An 11,738-nucleotide genomic window follows, 5' to 3' on the forward strand; every position below is an offset into this window, starting at 1 on the left:
CTATGTATATATGGGGCGTTATATGGGGGCTATACCAAAACGTGGACCTATATAAACAAAATTTGGTAGAAATATTTTTTAGCCTCTGGAGACACAAAATACCAAATTACAATTAATTCGGTGGTCAAATGGGACAAATATCTTAAAATGTCCTTAAAACGACGACGCGTCACTTCATATGGGGGCTATACGAAAACGTGGACATACATTGCCCGCTTTCAATACCAAAAGTCGTATATACATATAATAGATTTTCCTAAAATTTCATCCACCTACTTCAATCCGTTCGGACGCTAGAGTGATTTCCACAGACGGACAGACGGACGGACATGGCTATATCGATGTAGAATTGCACGCTGATCAAGAATATATATATAGTTTGTCGGGTCTACAATGATTATTTCGAGTAGTTACAAACGTAGTGACAAACTTAATATACCCCCATCCTATGGTGGAGGGTATAAAAAAAACAAAACATATGTTGCACTTCTTGTCCTTGAAAATTATTTTAGTCGTAAATTCGAATTTTTTTTTTTAATTACATTCATTAATTATTTCTCGCCAGTTGTTGTTGTTGAAATCCCAAACATGAACAATTTTTAACTTTAAAGCTGAAAACACATCCAACGTTTGAGAAAAGTTTTGTGTCATTTCTGGTAGAAGAATATAGAAAAGTTTCCTTTTATTCATCTACCAGAAATGACACAAAACTTTACTCAACCTTAGATGTGTTTCAGCTTTGTTCTCTCGCTTCGTTGAGGGCTGTCCTATTGAAAACAGTACAACTAATTTTTCGGCTTCAAGCGAAGAAAACAAGGAAAATCCATTGCGTTCTGGCCTTTATTCTGTTTTGGCTTTCAAACAAAGAGGGAAGTCGCAGCAAGAGCAAAACATAAAAAACGTCATGTTGGAAGCAAACCTTATAGCCCGTTTCCACGGTACGTCGTTCGTTCTCTATTCGTTGTTCAACCCATAACTACGAATAAATTACTTATTTCCCCACACAAAATTCTATGAACGAACGACGATTTTTCTACGTTGTTCGATTAGAATTACTCTCTGAACGATGAATAAGTATGTCCCAACCCTAACAAATGAGAGAATTTATCGAAAAAATTAATTATGACACGTCTAAATTCAAATTTGAAAAATTTGTTAAAAACACAAAAATTGTTAGAAAAAAGGAAAAATATGAATGAAAATTAATGAACTAAACATTTTATATAGATGCAGAAGGAAGATGGTTGTGTTTCCTTCTTAATTCCACACACATTTCTTGTCCATTAGTTCAAAATAGCGTAAAAAATCAGAAACAAAAAGGAAACAAATAAGTGAAAGTCTGTATACACAAACATTGTTTTGACATGTCTCTTTAATTTTGAAAATAGAAACATACATATGTATATTGAAAATACAAAATTATTCAGAATTTATGGAAAAAATGAATGAAATGTGTGTTGTTAAATATAGAAGATACATTTGAAGGAAAGTCTATTGCTTTTCCTATTCATTTAATGTATATTTTATGTGTTTTCGGATCAAATTTTCGTGAAAACAAGGAAACAAAAATGAAGGAAATTGTGTTTATGTTTCTGTTAATTACGAATGGTGTCGTGGAAACAGGTTAATTCGTTTACGTCGTTCGACAGGCGAACAACGTAATTGAAACGCTCGTGTGAACATTACATTATGGAGTGGTGAATCGATGTTTAATTAGTTTTGGTCGGATGGGAAGAGGTATGTAGGATCTTCTGCAAATAAGGAACTTGATATACGGTATACTTGGAAGTGTATTAAACACGGTTGTGGCAATATTATAGTTTAGAGAGCCTTTTCGTGGTATGATTGACCCACACTAGAATCGCTCGCAGAATCTTGTATAAAATGCACCAGTATTTGTATAGAGATGTAATGACGATTACAATCAAACGATTTCCAGATTTTTATATGACATTTCCATTTGTGTTCATGCAATATAAAAACACTAAACGCGCGACTAGACCTGCCCGAAGTCTCGAATTAACCCCTACTGAAAAAATCTGGGCAGATATGGAGAGAGGTCTAGAAAAAAAAACAACAATAATGAAGTTGAATTATTTCATAAAATGTGTCATATGTGGAAAGAAAACCCATTGGAAATGTGTCAACATCTACATCTAGTGGAGAGTGTTCCTCGCAAGTGCAGGGCTTTACATCTTGAACTGTCAACCTACATACTATCCCAATCAATTCTTCATTAAATTTAAAAACAAAAATTCGTCCCATAATAGTTCTTCTTCAATTAATCCTTCAATTTCATTCCCCCATGTGATGTCCTCGATTTTTTCCCACAGACAAACTAACCAGAGCCTTATTGGGTAAGCAGATTATGAAATTAAAACAATACCACACATATTTACTATATCAACACACGTACATCCCAACAATATTGAACACTTAATCGCTATAACTATTCAACTGGCAATTACATTAGCGTAACAAATCCGCCAAATGGAATTGTGAACAATTTTCACATAGTTCTCTTATTTTAATCTCTAGCCAGGCATTCCCGTTCCGCCAAAGCAACGTATTTTTTGGTGGGGTTTTAGCATAAATTTCTGGCTATTGGAATTACCCATGAAACACACACACATATATACGATGAAGCAAATATGACGGGAGTGAAATCTATTTTGATGTTGTACCATACCCACAACTAATGCAGCCTCAATGGCTGGTGCCGTCAGTAGAAAAAATGAAAGCCCCACAATGACAGTGGAAATTCATTCAAAAACATTTGATATTCATTGTTTTGTGGACAGACAGACAAAAGCAAGCACACAATTGCAGCTTGGCAATAAAAATTGCAAATTGAATGAGCATTGAAATGAAAGAAGACGAAAAAAGAACTGAACACTAAACGGAACGAAATACAAAATAGCTGAGAAATTATTCAACAACAACAACAACTATGCTGCTGAAGATAAAGGGGGACATATTCTGTTGCAAAGAGATTTGGTCTTTTAGAATTAATAACACAGTACAACACGAAAAATATAACCATATGCGACGGCCGCCAGTGAGTGATAAAATACCAAAATAAGGATTCTCGCCTCCCTAAAGTCATGAACTTCTTGGTTCAACGTAAAAGTTCACTTATTTTCAAAACATTTGCGAACTTTATTTTCAGAGATTTACGATGTTGCTACATTGATCGGGGATATATAAAACTAAAAAATGCCATCGTTTTGATCTGATTATTAGTTTTTCCGGGCATTGTGGAACGTATTCAGCAAAGAAAACAAGGATCGGAACAAAAAGGCTGACGGGTACGAATAATTGCTGACAAAATATAGGTAATGGTATCCCGAAACTTCCCTTGATGAAAAAAAAAGAAAATGGAGACCATGATGCTGATTCATTGATGGGTGAATGTAAATCTGAAAATGTCCTCGTTTGAATCTGATTATTAGTTTTTCTGGGCATAGTGCAACATATTTCGAAATGATGCAAGGATCGGAACAAAAAGGCTGGGGAAAAGAAAAAACAATTGCTGACAAAACATAGGGAACGATATTCCGAAGCTTCCCTTGATAACATGAAAAAGGGAACAAAATACTCTAAGGTCGAATTTACGGTTAGATTTCAAGAAAATTAATACCATGGTGCTGATACATATATTAAAGGGGGCATATAAATATTCTAGTTTTGATCTGATTATTGGTCTTTCCGGGCATTGTGGAGCGTATTCAGTAAAGAATACAAGGATCGTAACAAAAAGATTAGGGACTATCCCGCGGCAGCGGGTTCTTTGTACCGGATTGACCCGGAACTACACATCATAATTGTTCCGGCCAGCGGCTGCCACCTCAGTGTACATATGTCTGTATTTGTTTCGTTTTTCTGTGTTGGGAGCAGCATATCCCGGAATGCCTTCTCCGAATCCTTTTTGTCCGTGCCAGGATGGAGGAAAACCCAGGACCAATATATTTGTGCTCGGTTTGTGACATCCGCATCTTCACCAGTCTTTCCAATACAGACCTATCTCGCTTGAGCCTGTCTCTAATGACCCGTACATGGAATGAATGGGGGTAGCAGTCAGGTGTGGAACTGCCGAGGTAGAGTTGCTGAACGTATACATCCCGCCGAGAATTAGCTGTATCTCAGATTACGTGCCTAACATTAGCCCGCTTTTTGAAGGTCATAATCGTCTGGTACTGGGGGACTTTAATGCGCATCATGAGATGTGGCATTCGGCCCTCGGAAACGACCAGAGAGGTACAGCGCTGGCTGAGCAGATTGACAGCTCTACGTTTTGCACGGTCAATAAGGACGCCCCTACCAGAATTAGAGGAGAGTGTCACAGCTCGCCAGACATAACCATCGTGTCATCTGGTCTGAAAAATGACGTTACCTGGCAACCCGTCATTTCCCTTGGATCAGACTATCTCCCCACAATTGTCTCCATTAGCAGACCACCCGATTTCATTACCTCTGAACACCGCACATTCATCGATCATAAGAAAACGGATTGGCCGGGTTTCAGAGAGTTCACCAATCACCGCTTCAGAGAACTGGCCAATCCTTCTGTTGTTCGGGTAGCGGAAAGGACGTTCTGTCATCATCACTGCTGCAGCCGCTCGCCATATCCCTGCTGGTCGAATACCCGAAGTAAGACCAAACATCCCAGCAGAGGCGACGGGATTACCAAATGAGCGTGATGAGCTTCGCCGAACCAACCCCAATGACCCCAGAGTAAGGGAACTGACACTGGAAGTTAACAGGCTGGTGGGCGAACATAACAAGTGGTTAAATCATCTGAAGAGTTGCAACATTGGAGCCGGTATAGGTGAATTGTGAGCAACGGTTAAGTCACTCTCGAACCCTGGAAGAAGGGGAGATAGGACCTCAGTCATGTTTGGCGACGTTACGTTGACTGACCCGAAGAGGTGCGCAAGTTATTTCAATCGACAGTTTGTCGAGCACCCCGAGAGTGACAGGGCGAAGAGAAGAGTATTACGTCGCAGCAGATCTCTTCCTGCCGAGGAGGAACCAGCACAATTTACAATGGATGATGTTGCCAATGCCATCAGGAATGCCAAATCATCCAAAGCGTTGGGCCCTGATGCAATCTCCATGGCAATGCTGAAGCAGCTGGATGAGCCGGGAGAGGAGTATCTCACCCTCATTGTTCCCGAAGTCTGGGAAATGGGCAAGCTGGTCCCACTACGGAAGCCTGGCAAGGATGCCAGCAAAAGTGAATCGTACAGGCCGATTTCGCTTTTGTCGCCCGTAGCATAGACCTTTGAGGCATTTGTCCTCCTAAGTATCGGAAATAGCTATCAAGATGCCGATCATCAGCATGGATTCCGTAAGCAGCACAGCACGACAACTGCGCTGCACGCCATTACCACACATATTTGTCGAGGACTCAACCAGAGACGGCCGTGCGATAGAACAGTGATGGTGGCGCTTGACTTATCAAAAGCCATTGATACAGTCAGGCAATCCACGCTGTTTGAGGACATTGAGCGGACAACCCTCCGGCCAAGCTTGAAACGTTGGATAGTCAATTATATGTGTGGACGCCAGTCATACGTGGAATTCAGGAACAAGAAGTCCAAACCCCGTATAGTGAAACAGGGAAATCCCCAATGTGAGGTGATATCTCCGGAACTGTTTAACCTCTACCTCTCCTGCATTCCGTCCCTTCCTGACGGCATCGAGGTCGTAACGTATGGGAAAGTGAAGAGAGATGCTGATCTATTCCTTATGCAGCCTATCAATGAAAGCATTAACAACAATGTAGTGATTATCTCGGAGATCGCATAAAATGTACAAATCCTAGCGTATCATATGCAGGATATTCACCGGCCCTTAGCACCAACGAAGGTTACCACTTTCAGCAACCAAACCGATGGTTATTTAGCAACGAGCTAAAGAGTACGAATCATTAACAGGTGATGGAACTCTATAGGAAGACGACGGGCTTGTGGATCTAGACTTGGTCGATCAGCCAGTGCACGGCGAACACCGAAGAAGACTTGCGGTACGGACAAAGCTCTGGACATCGCACTAAAGAAGGCGGAGGAAATAAAACTTCTGCTAATTCACCAATACATGCAAGGAAACATTATTGGCACCAATCCCAAAGCCTAGCCTTGTGAAAGCTGTAGACCAATTTCTCTGCTATCGTCCTTTGGGAAATATTTTGAACATTTCCCACAGCTACGCATCAACCGGCATGGTGAATTCTGAGAGACATTTGCGAAAAACGTTTAAAATTACCTACAGCGACACATCAACCGAATCATCGAGGCAAGGAATATTCTGAGATGCTTGCGGCGAGCCTGGATTCGGGTGGCTTTGACCGGCAAACTTGTCGCATTATGACAAGTTTTCTTAAGGATCGAGTTTTCTGCTTGAGAGTTGATGTCAAGAAGCCTGGATTCGGGTAACTTCGATCAGCAAACTTGTCGCATTATGACAATTTTTCATAAGGATCGAGTTTTCTGCTTGAGTGTTGATGTCAAGAAGTCTGAACAACGATACGTCAAGGTAGAGGTGCCTCAAGGCCAATGTTAGAACCACTTCAGTAAAAATATTCATCAGAGATATACCAGGACCACCTGACGCAGGACTGCTACTTACCTACACCGATGGTATCCTCTTGGCGGTGCGCTTTGGGAGCACAACGGATATAAGTTTGAATGCGTATATGCATGCACTCCTCAATGATTTTGGAAAATGCAAATCTGCGGTTTTATAGGTCAAAAGAAAGAATATAGTTTCCGGATGTACATATGTACCTAACATAAAAGTTGGTAATAAAATAATATCTTCAGATAGGATGAAATATCCTGCACGATTTCTGCTGTCACGTGGACTATGTGCTGTCGAAGGCTAAAAAGATGAATTTTGCATACCAAAATGCATTACCGTAAGGATCAGGGAAAAAATGGAAATGATTATAATTGTTCCACAAACATCCCAAACGGGACAAGGGAGACTTCTCTCATATCAATGAGTGCATCCCGATTCATATTAGCTCAATGATATGGGACCTACTGTTTATCGCTGAGTCCGAACGGCGTGTCTTAAGACCCTCAACCTTCAGCGTGCAAGGCGGGTATACATACCATTGCACCGCGGTGGCACCCAAATGGAAAAATATTAGTATCTGGTAAAGGATTGTTTGGAAACAAGCTTGAAAATGAGGCGAACAATCGATGTAGCTTTCTAGAGAGGAAACGTTGGTTAATATTTTTGTTTTTTTGAACAGTTACTACTAAAGCGGATTTTTTAGTAGTATCTTTAGCGAATTTAATTGGTCTCCAACGTGGTTACAAATCCAACAACCCTTTGAACAATGCCATCCTTAAACGCTCTTTGCTCGCACACACACACGAGCAGATGTGCACATAAGCATCATCTAAAGCTGGAAACGTATTAGCAAATGGCAACAATTTAATTAAATTGCCCATGGAGGATGCGGTTGCAAACATTTTGCATGCACTTGGCGTATAATGCGAACTCTATTCACATAGCTTCAGCCACCGTCGCCGACTTTATTGCCATCGAAGCCAAACAAACAAAAAGCCCCAAACATTCATACAAAAGGCTTTGGGAGGTATTATAAAACTTCAAACTTAAACTTCTAAAATAGTTTGAGGCCTATTCAATGCCCTTACAACTCCACCACCGTAGTTCTTTTTGCGGACATGAGGCACATGGCGCATAGTCGCCTTCATCGTCGTTATCATCATCATGAGCAATTGTTTGCGAAAAATAGCAGCATTTCTAAGTTTGAGTTGCAGCAATTTTTGTTTTCGATTGAGAATGTTAAGGGAGACAGGAATGTATTAGGTAATGCAGTTATGCACAGTAGTATGGAAGGAATTATCTTTTAAAAAATAACATTTATGTGTAGATTTGTGATACAAAATTTAAAATAATTAAGTCCATACCACACTGGTACAACATAGTGGATTTAGCGGCGTACGGAAGATGGAAGAACTGTACTAAGGCAGTTATGTAGATGCTTAACTTATCAATCATCGACGATGGAAATCAAAACTTATATCGCAAATTCATTCGCATACATCACGATCTCTATGCCATACGGAGGTTCTAAAATTGCAGAAAGATAGAGATTAAACAGTTAAGGAGATATCATCCCGTCTTGGGGATATCCCTGCTTTACTCTACGGGACTTCGACTTCTTATTTCTGAATCCCTACCTGTTTTTTCATTCTTCGACTAATATGTGTTGATATGACGTGAAATGCTGTTGTGGTACTGTGCATTTTACGGAATTCGTGCTGATATGTGTGCCTCTAGAATCTTCGGTATTGGTGACTGGAGGGAATTCTGCCTTTAAGATTCGTACAATATGTGAAATATTCATCTCCGGGTTTATCCACTTGCTTAAACATTACCATTGAGGTTCCGAGTGGGTTCAACGTTTCGGATGATTTTGCTTTCCGAATAACATCTACAACATTGCTCAACGTAAATTGTTGTGGTTACTCCTAGGCTGAGAGGACTTTTATACGGTAAAGCACATTCCTCTTTACATTATCACTATCGGGGTACCCTATAAACACACCTATCTCCTCGGATCTGTCACGACGTTGACAGTAATTTACGTTCTATCACCCTTCTTTCCAGAATTTATTTAATACTGTAGACATGTTGCATTGCTTCTGGTGGTCTAGCCGCTTTTTCCGCTAATGCTCGCCTACTAACTAACCTGTCGACTTCAAGTAGAGTTGAACAAGTAAAAAAGTATCAGTCGGCTTTGCCGACAGAGATATACCCTCAGCCCGTGCAAATTGAAACACTTTTTTCACAAAAAACTTATGTATTTAGGGGTTTCAAAATTTTGGTCGTATGAACCGACAAAAATGTTGATCAGGATTAAAGTTCAAAAATTTTGCGGAAAAAGTACTTAAAGGATCATGGGGGGGTTTTACACCCTTCGGCCTGTTTTCTCAAGAAGTATGGACTTGCCCCTGAAACAACTTTTACCGTCGCAATTGAGGCAGCGAATGTTAGTTGCTTCAACAAAAATCAAAGTGATTCAATAGCAGGTCTTAAAGTGAACTTATCCAAAATTTTGTGTGGGAGGTACGGGATGGATTGGACAAATATAGTCCATATTCGAACCTGATCTATATCTGGTAGATATTATGAGAATGTGTAAAGTATGGACCGAATCGGCCACTCCCATCAAGAATTATCGTGCGCACAATTTTTCCGAAGATAAGCAGGAAGGCATCTTATGTACGCAGGCCTTAAAGGCCTGGGTACATAAGCTGCTTTGCCTGGTTGCCTTGCTTTCCTGCTTCATTTTTGACATAATAAAAATAAGAGAATAAAGGAGGCCGAGCAGATTACCTTAAAGGCCTGGGTATATAAGCTGCCTGCTTACCTGGCTTACTTCTGATAAAAGAACAAAAAGAAAAGGGCAACCCAGTTCAAAATTTGCTCGGCCTCCTTTATTCTTTTATTTTTATTATGTCAGAAATGGAGTAGGAAAGCAAGGCAATCAGGCAAGGCAGCCTATGAACCCAGGCCTTAATTGGTAAATTCTCAGAACCCTTGCCAATCATTTTTTCCATTCTTCAAAGTTCGGTGGTCCGTTAAGGGAGACGATGGGTACATACATCTAAAAATTCCTCGTTTTGATCTGATTACACTGTGACACAAAAGTGTGGTGACAATCTGGGGCAGACATAATTCCTTTTAGGGATGAAAGCCCTTGGTGAGTATATTAAGAATCCCGAAGGACAGATTCGCCGTGAGTCGAACTTCCCCATCCGACCCTGTAGGGCATCTGCAATTAGCGTTATATCTTTGTCAACTATTGTTTTAGCTTATTTATGAGATGATATGTCTTCAGTCAAATCGAACGAGGATTATTTTCGTAGAGCATTTTGACCTTCTAAATCGCTTCCTTCAATGTCCTTGTCGTCCCTTAATTTAAGAACCGCTATACAAGTACCACAAGATGACGCTGGGGCCTTCATCTCTGCCCCAAAATTTCGGTTCACAGTGTCATTGGTATTTTCGGGCATTGTGGAACGTATTCAGCAAAGAACACAAGGATCGTAACAAAAAGGCTAGGGACATAAACACTTGCTGACAAAATATAGAGAATGGCATCCCGAAGCATCCCTTGATGAAATGAAAAAGAAAATAAATACTCTAAGCTCGAATTTCTGGTTGGCTTTAAAGAACATGGAAAACATTTTGCCCAATGTATTAGCGGTTATCTGATTGTTGGTCTTTCCCGGGATTGTGGAATGCATTTTGAAAATAATACTAGGGTCGGAACAAAAGGTTGAGGGATTATGAGAAATTGCTGACAAAATAAGTAAAATGGTTTCTCGAAACTTTCCTTTATGAAATGAAAATAAATACTCTAAGGATAAAGAAAATTGAGACCTGGGGCTGATCTCAGAGATGACGACAATCTGAGGTCTGCATCTTAAGTAATTATTTGACCCCAAACAGTACTACAGGGGACAGGCAAGAGAGACAGGAGAGGACATGCTCAGCATCAATTCTACAACAACTGTCCGAAACTAGAACTGTGTTCTACCTTTGAGCCGACCAAGACTAATATTTTCGAGGATCATTCGTAGATTATTTCCTACGAACGAGTTCCCTAACTTCTTCACGCTCAAATGCTAGATCCGTCCCCTCTGCTGGGAAATTTGGTATACAGACGCCACTGAAGTGATTTCCAGGAAAAATACTCTCAAATTCATTCTCTTCTCTCCGAAGAGCTGATTGGTAAATTGTCTGAACCGTTGCTAATCAGCTTTTCCATGGATTAGGAAAAGAAAAGTACGGTTATGAGAGGCTATGAACTCGGAGGTCTGTTAAGGGGGTTGGCAGGACATGCGCGACAATGGTAATGTCTGGTGAGCTGAGGAAATCTCCGTGCTGTACGTGGAGTTATCAATTTGCTCGGTCAGCGGTGTACCCCTCTGGTCATTGCCTGGAACAGAATGCCAAAGTTCATGATGAGCGTTGAAGTCCATCTAGTACAAGAAGGTTATTTCCCTCCTAGCTAACATCAGGCATATTACACATAGCTAGTCGTCGGAAATGTAGAAACAAGCACCTTTATGTCGCAGTTCCCCATTTTGCTAGGGTCAAGCTCAAGCGAGATTGGTCTGTACTGGACGGAAAGCAATTCCCCTTCCTCCGCATCTTGTGCGATCCTTCCGCAAAACGTTGTAACCATCGAACGTTGCAAGCTATTGGTGACGATAAGCTTTGCTTCCTTCATCGAGGCAACGATGATGGTTCTCCGACTCATAAAGTCGGGGGCGTTGATCAACAACATGGGGTGTGAGATGCTGAATTTGTTGTTGTTAAGAACTCTCTCGTTAACACAAGAACAAGTATTGCAAGGAGAGCATGTCATGTGTTGCGATACTGGAAGAATCTTAGTCTACTCTGGCAGATGATCCACAGACAGGACGGTGTTCTGACACAAGTGACAATAGAGAAGATACCCGATGGTGGTATTACAATACCTTGGGGAAATGTCTGTTTTACTCTGCAGGACTTCCACTTATTTTTCCTGTATTCCATGTACGACTGGCGCCAAAAAATTTAGTTATTTATCAAACGGTTAAAACTTGGATGTCCTCAAAATAGTGTGGAATGTTTGATAATACCAAGGGCCTGTTTATGTATGTCGATAAGAAAATAAATGCGTAAGAATAACTACCAAATTTGAG

Source organism: Musca autumnalis, unplaced genomic scaffold, assembly GCF_047663935.1.
Source record: "Musca autumnalis isolate F117 unplaced genomic scaffold, ASM4766393v1 scaffold_4, whole genome shotgun sequence".
Lineage (NCBI taxonomy): Eukaryota > Metazoa > Arthropoda > Insecta > Diptera > Muscidae > Musca > Musca autumnalis.